The 21,833-nt window shown below is 50.4% G+C and overlaps 1 protein-coding gene across 6 annotated transcripts in view; it reads left to right on the forward strand.

The window, feature by feature from the left end:
* The first annotated feature begins 3,207 nt into the window (after window positions 1–3,207).
* HDAC4 (histone deacetylase 4) overlaps window positions 3,208–21,833 on the forward strand; it is a 168,185-nt gene continuing 149,559 nt past the window's right edge. For 4 of the 6 annotated variants that reach the window (XM_050339456.1, XM_050339460.1, XM_050339459.1 and 1 more), the window contains exon 1: window positions 3,208–3,361. The gene's annotated coding sequence lies outside the window, so the exon portion shown is untranslated. Of the gene's footprint in view, window positions 3,362–3,819; window positions 3,925–4,289; window positions 4,393–21,833 lie in introns of those variants that run through there. The other 2 variants (XM_050339457.1, XM_050339458.1) reach the window with 2 other exon arrangements.

A 21,833-nucleotide genomic window follows, 5' to 3' on the forward strand; every position in this document is an offset into this window, starting at 1 on the left:
AGTTTTCTTTTGCTGGCAGAAAGGAGTAAATAATGTGCTGAGGGAAGGATGGAGAGCAGGTGGGAGCGGGAGGTAAAGCAAAGAAGAGTGATGGGTGGGACAGGAAAACCGAGGGAGAGCAGGGATGGGGACTGATGGATCAGGAGGAAGAAGAGGGAGCAATCACCAGGTAGGGATTTGTGTCTAGGCTTGACTTTCTCCAGGGAACCAAGTGGCACCAGCACTTGGAGTGGATCCTTGGTGCCAGGGCTCCAGAGGAAGTTCCTGCTGGCTTTTTTCCTCACTTTATCCTCCTTTTTTTTTTTTTTTAGGCCATGGAGGCAGGATCAGAGTGGAAAGCTGAGGCACCTATTTTAATTCTAGCAGCTCTGTGTGACTAGAGAGGGAAATTAAGCTGGAGTGTTGTGATGGCTGTTTCCTGCTTAAGAACATAAAAAATGGAACCATTCCTGACAAACAAGGAGTTCAGCTAAAGATGAAGTGGAGGTAGGCGGGAAGTTCTGTAATTGCTTTTTATTTAAATCTTTATGAATTAGCTCTGCCAAGGTTGGGTTTTTGGGGTTTTTTTTTAGATTTTTATTTTTTTGCTTGAAATGGCTTCTGAGTAAATTTTTTCAGCTGCAATTACAGTAAAAACAGACTATATACAGCTATAGCCAATGTGTTGGATTTAACATATAGGAAGAATCCTTTTCCTTGTGAATCTCTGAGGTCTAATTTACATGAAGAATGACAAAGGTTTAATTTTCTGTCATTATGCACAGGTTAGCCTAGACTGGATATTAATAGAGACACATATTCACACCCACAACCACTAGTAGGGCATCAATCAAATTTTGAAGATTAAACTTACACTCCCTGGCAACTTTTAGGGCACAGTTTTCTTGTCTTGTTTCCTCTTTTGAAACTACTTCAGCAATGCAGAGAGAGACCAGGTCTGCAGTTCAATACCCAGCCCTTAGTGATGGGGAATGGGGGGGGACACAGGCAGGGCTATGTCTAGAAGCTTCAACGACCAGTTGGGAAAAATACTGGCTGTAACCCACGTTTGGTGGGTTTGGGACTAAATTCTGGAGCAGAAATGGGGACAAGAGAGGGCAGACACTCACCTGGCTGCCACAGGTGGCTCTTACAGTGACCACCCAGCAGTGGATCTGTGCCCTTAGCAAATATTACCTTGTCACAGCTGGCATGAGTCACCTTCTAGTCCTAAAGCCCTTCCACCTACAGGTCTCCTGACACTTAAAAATAATTTGGAGATTATTTATACACACTTCCATCCATCTATCTGAGCACACAAGCTGGCCCCGAATAAAGAGAGCAGAACAACCACCCGAGGAAACCTAAAACCTCACCAACCAAAGAACAACAAACAAGCCCACGAGCCCACAGGAGCTAAAAAGGAAACAAAAAGGGCTTCAGCTTTAGGTAGAAGCAGTGTTCTTAATGCCAGTGGTGTTCTCAGGTGGGTATTACAGGGAGAATAGCCTGAAATTTCGGGCTCCAGGGGGGGCCATGCTGCCTGTAGGCTCGAGCTTAGAACAAGCAAAATATAATGTTTGTAAGTTGACAGGAATAAATTAACCTCCTAAAGTAAGATGGAAAGCTGAAGTTAAAGGGATGTTATTGTTGATGGGACTGCTGGAGTCATTTTGACCTCTGCCAAGACTAGGGCAGAGAATCCCAGAACAGCCCGAGCTGGAAGGGACCCAGAGGGATCACAGAATCCCAGAACGGCTTTGGGTCGAAAGGGACCTTAAAGCTCATCTCATTCCAACAACCTGCCGTGGGCAGGGACACCTTCCACTAGACCAGGGATGCTCCAACCTGGCCTTGAGCACTTCCAGGGGTGGGGAAATTACTGATGGATCAGCCAGTCCAACTCCTGGCCCTGCCCAGGACACCCCAACCATCCCACCCTGTCCCTGGGGGGGTTATCCAAGTGTTCTTTGAGCTCTGGCAGCCCTGGGGCCGTGCCCACCGCCCTGGGGAGCCTGTTCCCGGCATGGCAAAGAAAGCGACTGAAAGGGTCGGGTCAATATCCCAAGGATTTTTTGTAAGGGTGGCCCTTTCAAACGAAAACGTCCCATAAAAGCCAAAGGGAAAAGGAGCAGTGTTTCTATACCACCACAAATATGCAAATTTCGAGGGAGGGACAGAGTTGTTAGCGATTCCCATCAGGTCCCAGAATTTATGTAAATCCAGATGGCTGAACGACACGAGTTCATTTTTTTTTTCCTGTAAGGGAAATCTGGAAGTTTTAAAAACAATTTAGCGAGAGCCAATTAGTCAAGGGCGGCAGAAGCGGGCTGGGATGGATGGATGGATGGCTGCCTGCGAGCAGGAATGTCGCGGCTCAGCTTCTCCCAGCCAAGGATGGGGAGAAACCCCTCGGAGGCTGCAGGGGGAAGTCCCCCTTCCACCAGGCCGGGTTGGTTGAGCAAAGCCTCGTCCAACCTGGGCTTGCAGAGTTCCAGGGATGGGGCACCTCTGGGGAAAGGAGATGGGTGTTTGAAGCATCTCAGGTGGGATGTTCCCAATGGGATCGCGGCTCACTTTCTCGCCCGAGTTGCTGAAATATTTTGGTTCCCGTGACCTGGAATGTTCGGAGCCAGGACTTGGGAGTTTCAGGCAGTGCATTAATCAAAGTTCACTGGGGTGACTGCTCGGAACACCAAAAAAATCAGTTTAATGTTGAATGGTTGACAGGAAAACAGACACAGAGGTAAGCGCGAGGCAATTCCTTTTCATGTTTGTTTATTTATTTATTGACTCCTGGCAATTCAAGCAAATATTTTTGAACCGCGCCCTGCCCTTTTTGCCTTTTTATCCCTCCTTTCAGCAGTTCGCCGGTTTTATTGACGGATAAAACAAAACAGCCCTTCGGGATTGGGTGCGGAAAACCGGGTCGAAAAAAAGTTTCTTATTGAATTAGGGCCCTGTGTACGTAGCGAGGGTGGTGCGGGGTGCCGGGCCCCGTGCCGGGCTCCTGAGGGACGCGGCCCCCACGGCCCTGGGGGACGCCGGGGGGCGGCGGGCGCAGCGCCAACATGGCGGACCCGCCCGGCCCCCCCGGTTACCATGGGGACGGGCCGCGCGCCACGGGGCGGGGCCGGGCGGGCGCGCGGGGCGGGGCCCGATTGGTTCCCTTCCCCCCGCCGGGCTATAAATAACCCGAGCGGCCCGATTGGCCGCGCCGCGTAAATGGTCGCACCACGTGACTCCCCATCTGCGGGGGGGAGGGAAAAAAAAATAAATTCCAAGATGGCGGGTCCCGTCGCGGGCTGAGTCCGTCGGTGGCGCGCTCCGCGCCGGGGGGAGCCCATCGCCGCGCCGCTTCCCCGCCTCGCCCTCCGCACAGGTCAGTCCGCGGCGCCGCCGCCCCCCTCGCTGGGCCGCCCTCAAGGCCGCGCCGGCCCCGCGAGCCCCCTTTAGGAGGCCGCGCGCGCCGCGCCGCGAGCCGCTCCCGGGGGCCGCGCGCGCGCCGTGGGCTCGGGGGAAGGGGGTGGCGAGGGGGCGGGAGGAGAAGGTGACGGGCAGGCGGCGCAGCCAATCGGCGGCCGTGGCGGGCGGATTTGAGCAGCGCGGCCCCCCCCGCGCCGCGCGCTGATTGGCCGGCGCGGCGCCGGGGAGGGGCGGGGCCCGCCGCGCGCCATCACCGCGGCGCGGGCGTGGCACGCGGCGGCGGGCGGGGCGCGGCGGGGAGGGGGGCGTGACGGGCAGCGGCGCCGCCCAATCAGCGCGCGGGGCCCCGGTTTTTTGTGAATGGGGAGGGCGGGGCCGGAGCGGAGGGGGCGGGGCCGGCGCGGGAGCAAGCCCCGCCCCTCCCGGGCGGCCGCGGCTCCGCCTCGTCCCCGTCCCCGGCGGCGCTCGGTCCGTGCGGGGCTCGGTCCGTGCGGGCTCGGCGGGGCGATGCGGGCGGCGGTGAGTGACCGCGCGGCGGGGCGCGGGGCCCGCACCCGGGGCCGGCGGGGCGGGCGCGGCCCTGCGGCGGCGGCGGCGGGGCGACGCCCGCGGGGGGGCCCTGCGGCGCCGGGCGGGCCGCGGCCACGGGGATCGGTCCTTCCATCCCTGCCCCCCCTCCCTGCTCCTCCCTTTATCCCGGGAATGACGCGGGACTTGCGGAAAGTTTGCGCGCTCGCGCCGGGCCCGAGGGCCCCGCGGCCCCGACCCCCTTCTTAAAAAGCCACCAAAAAGGGCTTTTTTTTTTTTTTTTTTTTTCCTTTGCGCCCGGGAGGATTGGACGCGGGGCGCGCTCCCCGCGAGCCCGGAGGTGGCAGTGACAGGTCCGAGGCCCAAGGCTGCAGCTCCATCCCCCCAAAACTCCCATTTTGGGGGGACCAAAAGCAGCCCAAAGCTCAGCGCCGGGCTAAAGGAACCCGAAACGCGGAGGTTCGAGGCCGGCTCGGAGCGGGGAGGGAGGTGCTGCCCGGCGGCCGCGTGCGGGATTTGCTGCAGGAATTTATCAGGGAAGATGCTGCGCGGTCCCAGCGCTCCCCGAAACATTCCCCGCTGCCCAAATGTTGTCCCCCGGGTGTCCGCGGCCCCCTGGCAGCTCAGGGGAGCAGATGGATTTCCATAACGATGATTTGACGCCGGGCAGCGTCTGGAGGGAAGGGAACCTGCCCTTCGCTCAAAGCACTTGCGTAATTGTGTCGTGCGCCCGTTTGCTGGTAGTGGAAGGTGCTCTCTTTTTTTTGGTGGTTTTTTCGCTTGGCAATGGGCTATTTCGGCGGATTCGCATCAATTAGGCTCCTCACCGTCGTGTTCCAGCCTTGCCTCATATTCCAGGCTGGATTAGAGCTCTAAAAACGCTCCCAAGGAGTGTGTGTGTGTGGGGGGATCGGTGTTGGAAAGGTGTGGGTGGATTCGGGGTGTGAAAATGGCTTGTAAAATCTGGGATGGGGCGTGCGGCGGGATATCGGTGCTCCCGTTTCCTGCCCCTTTCTTCCCCTTTGATCCCACCAGGCACCTCCTTGCCGTGCTCGTTTCCCACAGATGATTTGAGGCTGAAAAGGTGGAGCAAGTATTATTTTGGCCCCGGGAGCCACAGCAAATTTCACTGCTGAGGGAATAATCCCCTGGCCAGTGCGTTTTGATGTGCTGGTACCGTGGCCTGTCAATAAACAGGACTCGCTGCCCTCAAAGTGCTTCTGCCGTTGGCAAAAGCTACCTGGAGTTAATTATCTGAATTGGGCTTTTTTCTTTTTTTTTTTTTTTTAATTTCTTCGTCTTGTTGTTGTTGTTGTAACGGCAACGTTTTTAAAGGCTCAGGAGCTCTGAAGTTTATATAATAATCTGGTTCTTGGCAAGGCTCCGTGGTGGTTTTGTGTGCGTGTGTGTGTAATGCGGTCGCGGCGCTGAGTTTTAATCGTTTCTGATGTTTCCAGCACCACTGTTTGGGAGTTCTGAGCCTGAAAAGCTGCAGCAGCCTCGCTGGGGAAGAGTTGAGGGCACTGGAATTAAGAAAGCTCAGCTGCTTGTATACAAATATACAGCAATTACAAGGCAACAAAGTTATTGCAGAACCCTGCCGTCGCCATGGCGACACGCTCACTCAATTACATTTGGAAATGTAAAATGCCACCCAGTTAGAAAGAGTAAGTTTTAGCGACTGCAGATTTTCCGGAGAAGGCGAAACGTGGAAGCTGCGGCTTTCCAGGATTCCGTGTTTCCCTCCGCGCTCCGGCACGTGCGTCTCGCCGAGTCCCCTCGCTGGTGTCGAGCCGTGCCCTCGGTGGGCTGAACCGGGTGGAAAAAACGCAGCTCAGCCTTGACAGTTTTAACTTTGCCGCCCTCTAGTAGTTTTTGGTTTTGCTTCAGGGCTTGGCCTGAGGAAGGGGAAGAGCGTTTTGGAAAATCACCTTGGAATACCAGAGGAATTTGTCGTTTGCTTAATGGGAGTGGAGACAGGGAAGAAAAGCACACAAAAGGCTTGTGTTCCTTGTGTTCCTCCTAAACAGACTATCCTAAAGTGGAGGAAAACTGGCAGGTGGGAGAGAAAGCAGTGAGGTTGTTGAGAAGCCCGGGGAGTGTCCGGTGAGGAGGTGGCAGGTGGAGGATATCAACATCCTGATGTGGGATGCAGGTGAACTCCTCAGTGGAGCTCAGTTTCCCTTATTACCTGCCTTTTGATGGTGAATCACTGACAAAATGAAGAAAGGCCATGTTGGACAGGGCTTGGAGCAACCTGGGCTGGTGGAAGGGGGGTGGAACAAATGGGCTTTAAGGTCCCTTTGCACCCAAACCATTCCATGAGTCTCTGAAAATAGCAAAAGTAGTTTCTGGCTTAATCTTTGTGCTGGTGAAGCTGCAACTCTGCTGAAAAGGTAAAACCAACAATGCAGTAAAACAAACAAACAAGGTAAAAAAAAACACCAAAAAAATAAAAACAAACATTAGGTTGCCCCCCTTTTTTTTTTTTCCCTTTAGTAGGAGTGGTGTGTTTACAGACACCTGGAGATTGATGAACTCCTGAAGGGGTTACCTGGTAACAGGAGCTGGTAAGAGATGTTTAGGTGGGTGCAGATTGCAGGGGGGTTGTCTAGAAGAATGTGGTTTGCCCAAATCTTCAGGGGCTTGAACTCCAGGCTTGCCTCCTGAACCCTTGGAGCATCTGGATTGGGCAAGGTTTGCAGGACCCATGGACCTGAGCTGGCTTAGGGATGGTTTTGGATGGAAGTTTGTCCAACCTGGCAGGTGGTTGTGCTTTCACCACGAGCAGTGGCCCCGTGGTTCACCCTCTCCTCAAAAGCAGCAGCTTGAGCTCGTGGGAATTCCAACCCTTGTGCTTGTTTTTCTCTTCTCCTTCTGCCACAGAATCATGGAATAGTTTGGGTTGGAAAGGACCTTAAAGCTCATCTCATTCCAAACCCCTACCATGGGCAGGGACACCTTCCACCAGCCCAGGTTGTTCCAAGTCCTGTCCAACCTGGCCTTGGACACTTCCAGGGATCCAGGGGCAGCCACAGCTTCTCTGGGCAACCTGTGCCAGGGCCTGCCCACCCTCCCAGGGAAGGATTTCCTCGAGTGGAAGCCCAGGAGCTGCCCATTCATAGCTGCTGGAAAGGTGGAGGTGAGTCTTCACCCTTCAGTCTGGTGTTGGGCTGCAGGGGTGAGGAGTTGGACTTGTTAAAAATAAAGGTTAAAACTGCCCAGGAGTTCAGGTTAGTTTGCCCTCTTAATCCCTCTTGGAAATGGTGTGTGCTTTCTGTGCAACAGGCCTTTCAAGGCCAGCCTAAGGTGTATCTGTGATCCTGAAATTTGCCCTCAAGGTTCATCTGCAGCTTTGAAATCGGGGGAAGCTGCAGATTTTTCACACAGGAATGTGCCCAGACCAAGGGTTGAGACAAAAACTTGCCCCCAAACACGTAATATGTGATAGAATCAAATATTTTAGGCCAGTTTTCCTTCCTCTCCCAGTGTTCCAGTGCCATGCCTGCCTTTGGAAGTTCAGTGGGACTGGTTGTCCTCATGTTTTGCCCAGCTCAGCCCGGGTCTGTGTGGGATAAGTGCTCTGTGTGCTGAAGTGATGCTCCCTTTGGGCCCTGAGTGCTCACTGCCCTGCTGTGCCAGCTGAATCTCGGGGTTAGAGTGGTTCTTTGGTGTCCTTTACAGCTGAAGAAGTGATTTGTGTCACACTCCTTGGTGTTGTGGATATTTGTATTTACTGGAAAGAAATACTCCTCGGCATTGTGTTTATATCTTTATATCTGTGTGTACATATCTCCATCTCTATATCTATGTACAAAATAAGCCCCCAAGCCCTTGGGACTGTATTTTCACTCCTCCTGCATCCAGGGGTGAGCACACACAGAGATGTTACCAGAGGCATGGATTTGCTGAGTGGCATCTGTTGCAGGCCTGTTCCAAACAGCAAAGCCTGCCCCAAAACACAGGGAAATATTAATTGAACATGTTATTTGGCCACTGGTAATGACATTCATTAAATATTTGCCAAGTGTTCTTGTTGGTTTCTTTGGTGGTGCCATCTCCTACTTCATTCCTCCCCCAGTTTCCAGTTGTCCCATCGCTTTTCCATGGTGCACAAGGTTTTGCCTGGTGTACAAGGGTTTACATTTTATCAGTCCTGCGGAACTCTTGGAGTTTGTGCTTTTGTAAGAGCATGTTTTAGTGGGCAGAGAAGGTGACAGGATGTGTCTTGTCACTGAATTCACAATTGCTTTTGAGTTTGGAGCCCACATCCCCCCGGGTGGCTTCTCTCTCCCATTTCCCTGTACTCCCAGGATCCCCAGATCCAACCTGGTTCTCCTCACTTGCTGAGCTCAGAGGGCCTGGGGATAAAAAAATCGTGCAAATATGTGTGTTTGCCTCTCAGTTTGAGCTGAGAAACAGCAGAAACACTAAAGCTTTAATAATTAGAAATGTGGCAATGTTGCAAAATAGTGAAAGGGGTGAATAGTCTCCTAAAAAATTAAACTAAAAGCTGCATGTGGTGGAGTAATCTCAGCATTGTGGTTCAGTTTAGGTTGTCTCATGTATACCTATAAATATATATGTATATTTGAGTCCTTGGAGGAGGGAGCTCCTCAGAGCGCTCCAGTAATTGATGCCACTTGCATTTTGATTGTGTTCTGCACGAAGCCAAAGTGGGCCAGGTTTACTTTCTCCTGCAGTGGACTGTGTTGATAAGGCAATATATAACAGATGATTCATGAAGTGCTGCCTGTCATTGCCAGGGCTGCTTGAACAGCGAGCAGATTTTGGGCAACGCTTCTTCACCGGAAAGATTTGGGCAGTTTAAACCGAGAGGAGGAGGAGGAGGAGGAGGAGAGAAAAATCTGCGCTGGATTTCTGGCTGTCTTAAAGGAGCTGCCTCACAGCATCCAGGAGAAATTGGGGAGGGGGAATGGGTGAAAAAAAAAAGGAGGTAGAGAAGCAGGAAAGCACAAGGAGGTTGCATAATGATGTTGAAAAAGGGAACAATCAGGAAAAGGCTGTAAAATCTCTTGGAAAGGTTTGGTGGTTTTCCCTTTGCAAGGAATTGCAGCTCCCTAAAAATTCAGGCCTTCTCTTCATGGCATTCATTCCTGGGCGCCTCTTGATCAGCTTTGTTTTTTTTTAGTTCATTTTCCTATTAGATGTTACTTCAGAAAAGTTTGATCAAAATCTGCTCCCAGCTGCCCTCTCCTAGTGCAGGGGAATTCGTGCTCCTGGGCACACTCAGCCCCGTGCCCTCAGCAGTGCCTGACCCTTTGTCCCTCACATGAGAAGCATTTCAGCCCCCAAAAGTGGCAATTTGAAAACTGGATCTTGGAACCAGCTAATTAGAAACCTCTTTTTTTTTTCCTAGTTTGGTCAAGATTATGTTCTCTTAATTTAGCTTTTTTTAGTTTGGTTGCTTTGGTTTGTTTGTTACATGTTTGTTTGTTTTGTGGAGGGGGTACTTAATGTATATTTAATAACAAGCCAGTTATTTATATACATAGATAGAGCTGCTGGATGAAGAATTGTATTTTAAGGGGTTTATTTTTGCCACCATAGGATGAAATCATGTGTAGGGGCTGAGCATCTCTTCCTGGGTGCTGGCAGCAGAGCAATGTGTTGTTTTAAATGTCTTTTTAAGCGTGTCAGTCTTTCATCCTGGGGAGCACTGACATCCAGTTGAACTGAATTTCATGTATCTTTTATGAGCAGCGAACAATTCCGATATTTCACAAGCAGGAAATAATTCACTTTATTAATTTTTCGGGAGAACGGGCCCTTTAATGAGGTGTCTGTCAGTGAGACTTAATTACAGCTAATTTCTGTGAACATTAGTACACTGTGAGTCGCTCTCTGCAAAATGGGGTTTCATTTGTCACAGGCACGTGGTGGTGTTGGTTTGCTGATAGAATTTGCTTTAACTTGAGAAATAGCTGTTATTCATAACGGGCCTGTCACCAGTCACTTCCCATCCTTCTGCTGGGTGGATTTTCCTAATGTGCTCCAACAGCTTATGTTGCGTTTGCTCAGTGAAATAATGTTCAAGTTAGTTCTGGGGTTGTGTTGACAAAACTTTCGCGTCGTTCCAAGAAAAGGATCCACGTTGGGAGCCTGAGACAGGGAGTTAATCCTGTTGTGTGCCCTTCCCAAGTATTCACAAAGGGAGTGCTGCTCCAAGTATTAGGGAGGTTACGTTTTTCCCCATGGGAGCTGCGCTTACCTGGCTCTTGCTTCTGTTAAAACCCTAAAGACAGGTGTTTATTCCAGGGAGCAAAAAAACCCTGCCTTGCTGCAGTTCACAGAGTGGGGGGATTTGCTCTTCTGCCCAAATAATCTGCACAAAAGTGAGGAAAAACTGCATTACTCACACCTTTAAAACGATGAGGATTCCGAGAACTGGAGCAGTCTGGGAGTTTTAGCCTTGGGAGCTCAGGACAGGGAGGAGTCTCCACCCTGGAACACAGCAGGTGTTTGTGGACACTGGCTGGCTTGGAAGGAGGTGGGATGGACAATGGGATGTTCTCCTTTGAGCTCCAACTGCAAACCATTAGGGATGTAAAGATTATTGAATTCCCATGGATCATTGGAAGAGGAAGAGCTGTGGTGCAAACTGTGAGGCAAGAGGGCTCCTGGGAGGAGAATCTGTAGGTAAAACTGAGCTTTCCTGCAGGCAGGATTATATTTTGCAGCACTGCAGATGTGGAACTCATTTCATCCCAGGAAAGGAGTCGCTTCTCCAGCCAGCAGAGGTTGAATTCAAATAGAATTGCTGTCCCTGGTGCTGTGGGTGAGTCAGGAGGGGACCTCAGGGTCTCACTCTGAACAAAGTTGCAGGACTCTGACATGGAACTTGGCCTCTTCCAGTCCTCTTGGGAAGTCTGGCTTGTTCCCTTGGGCCATTTGGGGAAAAAGGGAGCACAGACACATCTTGGAATGTCTTGGAAGGTATGGAGTTGTGTTTCTTGTAGAGGGGATGAAGCTGGTGCCTCTTCCAAAGCTTGAGAGGGCAGGAACTCACTGAGGTGCCTCCTTCCCAAGGAGATGGGCAGGACATGGGTACCATGATCTGCCTTTCCTTTTCAGTTCTTCCTCACTGCTTGAGGTACATGAACCTCCCAAATAAAATTACTCTCCATCAGGATCATGTTGTGCATTTCTCCCACCCAGCACTGATTTTCTGGCTGAATTTAATGGCAATGCTTTGGTTACGAGAAAAATGTCCTTTACTTACTCATCCCCATGACTGTCCCCTGCTGTCAGGAGCTGGTTGGAGGCACTGGAGTCAGGGCTGTCTCCCACAGGATTTTTAACCTGGGAGCACAACAAAGGATGGGGGAGAGGACTAGAGAGGAGTGTTTGTGCCGATTGCACGTGGTAGGTGTTGGATGCTTTGCTGGGTGCTGTGTTTACCTGTCTTTGTCAGGCTTTGCCTTGTCCTGTTGTTCATCCCTGCGGCCTCATCTGCTCCCTGTGCCTCGGACGGAGCGCTCGGGGATGGGCTTAATCACAGCAGTGAACATTTCCAGTAGGGAAAAGCACTTCCTACCTGAGGCTTTGCAAACACTTGTTTCAGGGAAAGGGAATCAAGAGTTTTTATAATTTATCAAACCTGCAGGAGAGCTGGGAACTTCTGGAGCAGAGGACAAAAAGGCTTCTATCGATGTGATTTCAGGGCTAAGTGTAGCTCTGTTTTTGGTGCTCTGTACCCTGGAGAAGAAGGCCCTGGCATTGAAATATTGTTCATGAGGAATGGTTGAAAACAGAAAAGACTTTTACTGTGTGATTTTTGGGATGCCTTTACTTGGTTTACACTGAGTCTCTTCACTGCTGTAGCTGTATCTGGGTATCTTTTGCTGCTGTTTCCTGCACCAGGCTGTGCTTTGTGAACAGACAGAGGTGGTGGTGGTACCTGGTGGATCTGATTCTGTGGTTCTGTTATTCTGAAATTGCACTGGAAGCAGCCAACCACCACAAAAAACAGGCAAGTGTTAGAATTTATAATTGGAAAGCCACCCCTGGCCCCAGTGAGGCGGTGACACAGCTGGGTAGGAGCCTCACTTTGGATATCTGGGCTCTTGTCCTTGGCTGTGTTGGTGGTTCAGGGCCTGATCCAGCCCTGGTGAAGCCAGCTGGGATCTCCCCTTAGACTCCAACTGGCTGTGAGTGGGGACTCCAAACTGCAGACATTCCTGAGGACCTGCAGAGGGGATGCTCTGGGCTCTACTGGCCCACCACAGCTCTGGGTCTTGACGTTTAGGCTGGACATGAGGAAGAATTCCCTGCCTGAGAGGGTGGGCAGGTGTTGGAAGGGGAGTCCCCGTCCCGGGAGGTGTTGGGGGAATGGCTGGACGTGGCACTCAGTGCTCCAGGGTTGGACTCCATGGTCTTGGAGGTCTTTTCCCACCTCAGTGATTGTGGGATTCTTGTCTGGTTCGTGGCACTGCAGGAGTAAAGGTCAGGGTGTGCTGGTTTGGGGGATCACATCCTTCTCCGTGCAGCTGCACGTGCACGGAAAAACAATTCTTTTGGTAGAGATGGGAATGATACGGATCCCTTGTGGGGAATATTGGGCTGAGCCTGGTGAACTAGGTGGTGTTGGAGCTGGGAGAGCACTGCAGCAAGAGCCCAGGGGTCAGCTCTGTGTGACGGACACAGAGTCCCACCGGCATTCTGTGACCACCAACCTCGGGTGTCCTCCTGTCCACTGCCAGTGGTAGAAATCCCACTGAATCCCGTTTGGCACTGAAAGTGTGCTGCTTCTGGGCTTTGCTATAAAAAAAGCTGGTCTAAAAATAAACTGCTGTGCAGGGATGCTGGAAGCAGGGGAGCAAAGGGAGGACTTGTGCAGGGAACAGAAGGCCTGGCTGACTGCAGGGATGGAGTCGCGGAGCAGCAGCGGGGCCGAGACAGGAGAGTTCTGCATGAGGTAATCATTGCCTGGAATAGTGAGAGGAGAAGGAAGTGAGGAAACTGAGGCTGGGAGATAGACATTGAACTCTTCCGTCAGGCCGCCCCACTTCAAAGGGAATGTGCCATAAAAGCCCAAGTAGCAGTTGGGTGAGGAATATTACACGTCAGATATGGAATCCCGGAGTGGAACAGCTAAGCCAGGCTGTCCTTGTGTTAGAAATGGGAGTTTGGACTGCACAGACAGCACAAAAAACCCCACTCCTGTTTAATTAGGTGTTCACCTCACTTAAAATGGCCCCAGAGCCGAGCAAGCTGAGCAGCCACTGCTGGAAGTGAGGACATCTCCTTGCACGAGGTTATCACCCTCCTTGGGACAAGGATATCCAGTTATTGTACACTTGCCATTCCTCAGGCTTCCCAAGTGCCATTGTGAATGACATTCCCCACATTCTTTCCTTAGCTGGAAGGAGCTGATCCAGCCGGGAGGTTGGAGGCAGCTGGAAGCTGAGAGATAACCTAACAGTTAGAGCCTAAGCTTTCCCTTTCCGCTTCCAAGGGTATTCCCAGTGTGGAATCCCCCAATCCAAGGAGTTTGACACGAACATCTGAGCCTCCTTGCTGCCTTTTTACTCCAGTAAGAAAAATCTTCAGCGTCTGCATTTGCTAGAGGAACATCGAAGAGGAGCAAGTTAGACTGTATTTAAATAAATAAAAAAAAGGCTGCATATTCTTGGCAATATTTTCGACTTTTGCTGTAAAGTGTCTGCATTCCCTGGGGGATGAGGTCTCCTTTCGTGAAAATCTGTTCTGGATTCAGTGTGTTTGACAATTTCTCTGTGTGAGTACCTTGAGGTTTTTGTTGTGGTAGGGTGAATGAGCACAATAATCCGTGTGAGCTTCCGAGTGCTCAGCTTGGGGGTTTAACTCTCTTTTTCAAGTATCAAAAACCCCCCTTAAGGATCCTGGGGACTGCTGAGGTTTGTGTTCCAGCACTGCAACACAAGGTGTTCTCTGTTTCAGACTGTAAATATTTATCTCTTGTCAAAGCAGAGCAGTTACTATTGGGAACTGATCTGGCACGCGGAAAGGTTTTCCTTAAGGAATTTGTTTCCTTTTATTTACAGTGTTATCGTGTATTTAAATTCCAGGGCCTCAGCATATAGCTCTGAGGCTCCTTCTTAGCCCTGGCAAGGAAAATGGGAATTATGGCAGGCGCAGAATCCGGATAAGGGAATTCTAAGTGCATGCTGGAGCCAACCAACGAGCGTGGGTGTGAAACTGAGGCAACCAGAGGGAAAGGTCCTGGTGTTTTCCTCCCAGTGCTTGTGCTTGGGCTGGAAGGAGCAGGCATTGAGCACAGGTGAGCTCTGAGCAGAGGTGTTTGCATTTTCCCATCGCTGGGCTCTTCCCTTTTCCCAAGGTGCTTCTCTCCCAGCCCCTCTCCATGTCTCCGTTTCGCCTTTGTCATCGCCTTTCCCCAGGAGCTGCAGCCCTGGGAGTTTTCCCGAGGATCCCTGCTGAAAGTGCTCTCTGCTGTGTTCACCACAGGTATGGGGATGCTTTCTTGGCCCGTGCTAATTCCCGAGGTCTCCCTGCTCCTGGAGGGCTGTAACCTGCTTTAATCCCTCTGCAGTGCTGGGCAGATCATTCCTGTTGTGCTGTGCCATCAGTGGGAGGCTTGTTCAGCCTGGGAAGGTCTGAGCTTTATTTTTTACATCTTCCCAGTTTTTGGACACGCTGCTGGCAATTCCTTGAAGTTCTTGGTGCTCTTCCCTGTGTACTGAAATCTCAGAAGAGGATCCAAGGTTGGAGGACTGGTTTTCCTCCAGTAGGAAAGGTTGGAGGACTGGTTTTCCTCTGTTAGGGAACAGGTTCATTGACTGGAATAGGTTACTGAAGCTGAGTTCAGTCCTTGCCGTAGCAGGGAAGAGCTTAGAAATGTGCAGAGCATGTGGCTCAGACCATACCCAGAGCTGGCCTCTGAGCTGGTGTTGCTGATTCAGAGGTGGTAGGCAGATAAAATGAAGGGAAAACAAGCAATCCTTTCCTGGCCTCTGGTGTTTTAATATGTATATATTTATTTCACACATCTATGTTTCATGTAGATGAAAAGGAACCCTGTATATATTTCATTTTTTCACATTTCTGCTTGTGGGGTCTCTCCAAACTCCAAGGAAAACAGAGGGATGTCCAAGTAATGCCTTTATCATCTCCTGAGTTTGTCATCCCTTACCAGGTCACATCAAATTCAGTTCTTGCTCTGGAGTCTCGGGGATACCTGGTCAATGCAGCCTTTATTTGCTGCTCTCTCTGACATCTCGTGTGAAATTTGCTGTTGGTGGCTCTGGGGCAACGAGGCCTTGGCTGGTTTGGGGAAGGGTTTGTAACTGGCAGTGGAGGCAGCTTTGTCAGGGTGCTTTGTGGCTTTGGGGAGGGTTTTTAAAAGGACTTCCAGATTAGACAACTAACAGGTAAATGTCCAGAGTTATTCACAAATGCTGGGATAGTCAAAGTGGAGACTTCTTGAATGGAGAGCTCTGTTCGGGACTTCCTGGAATGAGAAGTAAAGCTGTGCTGGTGAAAGGGAACTGCTCTGTCAGAGCCATGCTGGGCTTATCTCTCTTGGTTAATGTGATGTATTGTAGCAGCACCAAAGTTGGGTTTGAATGTTACTGGCAGGAATGGTGCCTATTTGCATATTTACTGGCTTCTGTGCTTCTGGATGTGTCAGCAGCCTCTGCTCCTTCTCCCTCAATCTTATCTCCCCATTCCATTTCAGGAAAATATTCCTGCAATCCCCTTGGAGTGTGCTTTGAGGTAACAGGGGTTGTGTTTTCCTTCAGGAAGGGCCTGTGCTGTTGGCTGGAGGTGGCTGCAGGCGTTGGCTGTCAGGCCATTTTTCTTCCCTGCCGTAATATCACTTATTAATCATTATGTTCATGGAATCGCGGAATCATTTAGGTTGGAAAAGTTCTTTAAGATCATCGAGTCCAACTGTTCCTCCAGCACTGCCAGTTCCACCACTCACCCTGTCCCCAGGTGCCACATCTACACAGCTTTAAATCCCTCCAGGGATGGGGACTCCATCACTGCCCAGCCCTTTCCGTGAGGAAATAATCCCCAGTATCCAACCTAAACCTGGCCTGGCACAACGTGAGGCTCTTTCCTCCTGTCCTGCCCCTGGGAGAACAGCCTGGCCCCCCTCACTGCAGCCCCCTTACAGGCACAGGATGGACCCAGGTTAGCACTTCCATTCAACATCCTCCTTGTTTTTATCCTGCATTCCTCACTGTCCGTTCGTTTTGGAGCATTCCAAGTGGCGGGGTGAAAGGAGACCCTGCACAGCAGAGCTTGGGTGACTCATGGCAGCTTATCTCGAATGCCAAGCAATTGCTCCTGGGGTGGTGGCTGAACCTGTTGGTGTGGAGTTACAGGAGGATATTTGGGAGCATGGAAAAGTCCGAAATCCCCAAACTCAAAAGAGTGAGTAAAACACTCAGAAGGCTGGGCTGTGATGTTTTAAAAACAGGGAGTGAAGGCTGAAGAGGGACAAAGCCAAGTGTAAATTACTGTGCTTGATTCCCACCCTGAAAGAGGAACGTGTTACAGGGAGGAATATTCTGTCTGTGCTTGGGGGTGTTGGTGGATGAGAAGCTCAAAGTGCCCAGCAGCCCAGAAATCCCCAAACCCCCATGTCCTGCATGGGAAGGGTGTGATCAGCAGGGCAGGGGGATTCCCACCTGCAGAGCTGCCTGCAGCTCTGAGTCCCAGCACAGAAGGGACGTGGAGCTGCTGGAGCGAGTCCAGAGGAGGCCCTGGAGATGCTCCAGGGCTGGAGACCCTCTGCTCTGTAGCCAGGCTGGGAGAGCTGGGAATGCTTCACCTGGAGAAGGGAAGGATCCAGGGAGACCTGAGAGCCGCTGGGAGAGCTGGGGGGCTTCACCTGGACAAAAGAAGGCTCCAGGGAGACCTGAGAGCCCCTGGCAGGGCCTAAAGGGGCTCCAGGAGAGCTGGAGAGGGACTGGGGACAAGGGATGGAGGGACAGGACACAGGGAATGGCTTCCCACTGCCAGAGGGCAGGGTTGATGGGATATTGGGAAGGAATTTTTAGCTGTGAGGGTGGAAGGTTGCCCAGAGAAGCTGTGGGTGCCCCTGGATCCCTGGAAGTGTCCAAGGCCAGGTTGGATGGGGCTTGGAGTAACCTGGGCTGGTGGGAGGTGTCCCTGCCCACGGCAGGGGGTGGAATGGGATGAGCTTTAAAGTCCCTTCCAGCCCATACCCTAACTTAGGGCTCTGAGGCTTCCTTGAGGACCCAGAGTTGAGGTCTCTCTTTTCAGCTGACAGTATTTTAAAACGTACCTTAAACTCTCCTGGCAGGTGCTGGATCAGTCCTTGAAACGTGTCCAACTTTTTGTGGCTTTATGATCCAGTTTTCTTATTTCAAAGAACAATCCCAGCGTGTCTTGCTGTGCTCACGTTGTGCAGACAGACAAAACGGGCCATATAAAATGTGGTGTAAATCCTAAAGTAAATGGAGCATTTCCTTCACACTGAGCTAAGGAACAGCCCCGATGTTGGAAGCAACACCTTGGAAGTAAACTCCCAAAAGTTTGTTGGCTCCCGTCTCTCAAGGTAACCTGCAAGTAGTTCTTTGAAGGGTTTTATCCTTTTTGGCTTTGATGGTGTTGTAAAAAGAGATAAATATACAAAAATGAAGCCCAAACCCCCTCAAGTCTGAGTAGTGCCAGTTGTTCCTTCCTTGCTTTTCTTGCTTGGCAGCTTTTAAGGTTGAAAAATTTGCCTGAAGATTCTAATTTTTATTAAAGGGTGATGTTGGTCATGAAAAAATGAGCCTTATTTAGAGGGATACGACACAGGAATTTACAGTTCGGTGGTGACTGACTTGATTTTTCTATTCTGGCCGTGGTTGTGGCTCGAAAACACGGCTTGTAATTTAAAACTGGAGCAGCTGGAAAACATGGAACCCCTGCGAATATAAAGCCATATATTTAGTTCAGGTTCCCGTGGGGATTGCTGCCCTTTCAGTTACTGAGCTGAGGGCTCAGTGGGGTGCCCAGGACTGCCCTGTATCCCGAGGGATGATCCCGTGAGCTGCAGGATGGTCCGTAGGGACGTGGCTGTGCTGCCTGACAAAGCTGGGCCTGAAAGCAGCATCTTTTAGCAAAGGTGCTTCTCTAGATTTTTCCAAAAGGCAAAAAAATCACTGCTATTGAACTTGTCAGGCATAATTTAAATTAAAAAAAAAAAAATTCCAGCTGCTGCTGGAAGTTTTTTACACGGCAAAAATATCTGTTCACTCAGCTTTTAGTGCTCCATCAGTTACCTGAATTCCAGAGCCTGACTCTCGGCTCTGGGAGCTGTTCCAGGTGTGTGTCAGCATCACTTTTCACATGCTGCTGATAGAGGAGAACAGGTTCTCCCAACAAATGAAAACAAATGTTATTTTGCACTTTAAAGGCCAAGTTGGAGTTTTTTTCCTTCTGTTCAGTGCAGTGTCTTTTACGCTCCTGTGTAAATTTGGGGTTTGGTGATGCCCTGACTGAGATCCTCGGAGGCAGAACTGACACAAGGACGTGATGCACTCAGACACTGGCAGGGGTTTTTACTGGATGCAGGAAAAGAGGCACATCGAAAGGACAAAGGGCAGCGATGCCCCAAGTTGGGGGTTGGAACAGGATGGTCTTTGAGGTCCCTTCCGACCCAAACCAGTGTGAGATCCATGATTCTCTGAAGTCCACTGGGACTGGGGCCTGGCTGATTGGGTTGATGTATTTTGGGAGCATATTTGGCACTCAGTGCCAGACAGAAGTAACAAAACACGCAGAAATGTAAACTTGGGATGCCGTGATGGGATCCCAGAGGTTTTGTGGGTGAGGATGTGCTGTATCCAAAGCCAAGGGTGTTTCCATGATGTCTGCATGGCAAGCACATCCCTGATTTTGGGGGCAGACTTGTGGGACGTGGAGGAAAGGAGCGACAGGGGACGTGTGTGTGGATGGTCCTCAAACAAAACAGTGTTTGAGCCACTGCCTGGGGCTTGGGAAAATGGAATAAATGCTGAGCTGAGTGGCTCTGCCCAGAGGGTGAGGCTGGCACAGGGGAGCAGGGATCCCTCTGCCTAGAAGGGAGGTGAGCTCAGGTGAGGGGACACCCAGGTGTGCACAGGGCTGAGACTGTCCAGGGTGATCCCAGTGAGGCTCTGGAGCAGTGGGACAATCCAGGGGGAATGTGCGTCACGCCGTGTGGATCTTGACCAATTTTAGCCCGTGCTGGCAGTGGATCTGTCACAGATGAAAATGCACAAACCTCTGTCATCTCTCTGTCTCTCTGTGTCACTGTTTTGTAGCCAACAGCAGAGGGCTGAATGTCCACTCCAAAATGATGCAACTTGTTTGTGGAGGCCTTGAGGCATTTTTCTTTCCCAGAGCATGACAAAGGTCAGGACTTCCAAAGCCACGGGGGTATTTAGGTGGGAACAGCAGCACGGTGAACACGAGCAAAGGGTATTCGAGAACAGGCACCGCAAAGGTTCTGGTCAAAACTGGCACTGCAGTTGTCAGTTCCAGAAGAGACCCAGGGAAATGTTTCACCAGACAAAAGAACTGCACGAGTTCTGTGACAGCGTTGCTTTAGTGTTCAGACTAAATTATTTTCTCTGGGTAATCAGATAGCATTCAATTAAAAAAAAAAAACCAAAAAACAACAAACCAACAAAACTAGGCTGACCTTAAACAATGTTTGTTCTTTAAAAAAAAGTCAATATTCTTTTTCCAAGTTAATGAAGTAATTAACAGTGATTGATGACACATGTACTCAGCTATTTTATGCTGGCAGACCAGATGGGTTAGGCACAGCTAGTGACCAGTAATTTTGATTCTTTGTCAGAAGGAACAAAAAGTTCAGCTGTGGCTGGAACAGCTCAAGTACGTGAAGAGAGAAGGTAAATGTTTTTCTCTCTGCCTTTGCCTACCTGAGGATCTGAAAAACAACCCCAGGTAAAGAACTGGTTCCAGTCAGGGAGGTGAGCACCCTGGCACTGAAAATGTTGTCAGGGGGATTTTGGATGAAAACAATATAGAAGCATAGAGTCACAGAAGGGTTTGGGTTGGAAAGGACCTGAAAAACCATCCAGACCCACGCCTGTGCTGTGGGCAGGGCTGCCCCTCACTAGATCAGGTTGCTCCAGCCTGGCCTTGAATATATCACTTTTAGTCACTTCTCAGTCAAGTGTTTGAAGGAGTTTTGATTTCTCTGCTGCTGAGTGAGTGTAGCCAGGGTGATCTGCAAGGAAGGAGTGAAGAAATGGGATACACTCCCAGTATTCACTTACCTTCTGTCAGGCACTGCTTTCAGCTCTGATTTGAACTCTTTCAAATGCAGAAATAGTAGGATGGAGGAAAAACATGGATTTGGGGAAGAAGAGGGCTTCAGAAAAAGCCAAGACTCTAGATTTTTATAGGTAACTCTGCCCAATTTGTACTGACTCCTCCAAGGCTTCAGTAGCAGCTGGAACAGGCTCCCAAGGCAGACTTTTATCCTTTCTCCCTCCCACGCGGATCCATCTGTGAGACTGCTTGTTCTTGCTGCTCTTGCTGAGAAACTGGATGGAGCTCAGAAGCATCCTGCTCTTTCAGACCCTCTGCCAGAGTCTTGCTAGTCAAGGAGGGCTCTGTATTCCTGCAAATCTGCACAGCCCCAGGTTTTACACACACTCACTTGCCTTTCCGAATCTGCAGCTCTTCCTGCTTGACTCCAAAAGAAAAAAAACACTTCCAAGCTGTTGACCACTTTAAATTGGAGCTCCCACAGAGTGAACATGAGGTGGTATTTCCAGGCTTGCTGGGGATCTTTTGTTCTGAGTCTTGGATGACGCACTGGAGGGTTTCTAAGTCCACTCCTCACCCACTTGGTTGTTCCCAAAGTGGTTTTGCTTCCGTGTGTGTTTGAGATACCTGCCATGGTTTCCACATCAATGAAAGGAGAGGAGAGATCTGCCCAGTGCTGTTGCTAGTGGTGTGAGACCTGGGGGAGTGGAAATCATGGATACTCTTGTGTACTCCTTAGCAAAGAGGGGGAAGGGCCACAAAACTTTCGGGGTTTCAGGTGTCCACCAGAAGATTTAAGGTTTTTGCTCTTAGTCTGTGGAGGCACCTTCAGCTTTCAGAGCAGCTCTGAGTGTTGGTCAAGGTGGTGCCCTGCAGAAGATTCTGTAGAAGGTACCATGAGGGATTTTGTCCAAGGAGCCCTTGGTTTGAAGCTTAGTGAGGAGAATCTGCAGAAGTGCTAATTGCTTCACTCTTCTGTATTAATTTAACACTGAGATGGGTGAAGGGTGTCTTCCCTTGTACTGACATACCCCATGTTTTCAGCTTGGGCTGGTGCCTCAGTGCTTGGATTTACAGAGCTAAAGGCACCAGAGATCAGTCTGGGCAGCTGGCTTTGGAACACAACTGGAAAGAGCCTGGGAAAGGCAGCCTGACTCAAGGAATCTGCGTGCCCTGGAAACGAGGAGTGGAGTGTTCCTTGACAATGAGAAGCAAGAGGATGTGAAACTGCAGAATGCAATTTTTCTTGATTATTTTTATGGAGAATTTCTGTTACACATAATTAGATTAATTATTTCCATCTAGGTTTGCTCCCCCTAAATAGCTGCGGATTAGTTCCGTGTTAATAAAGTAGCTCATAATTAGTTAATGGTGTCTTGCCATTTGTGGCTGTTGTTCATTTTGTTTTCTTTTCATGTCTGACAGTGGCTTCAGTGCATGTACAGCACTGCTTATATTGCACAGACTTGCTTAGCAAGCCATGCCTGGAATAATAGCAGGATTGCTCCTGAGGAAACTACCAGGGACTGTCGAGTAAGGGATTACAGTTCCTGGAGGAACTGCCTAAACCCAGAGGAGGTATCGGTTGGTCCTGAAGTCTCATTGCACAGAGACTGGAATTTAACACCTGG

This window comes from Myiozetetes cayanensis, unplaced genomic scaffold (genome assembly GCF_022539395.1).
Source record: "Myiozetetes cayanensis isolate MyiCay16 unplaced genomic scaffold, myiCay2020 scf9, whole genome shotgun sequence".
NCBI classification, from domain to species: Eukaryota; Metazoa; Chordata; class Aves; order Passeriformes; family Tyrannidae; genus Myiozetetes; species Myiozetetes cayanensis.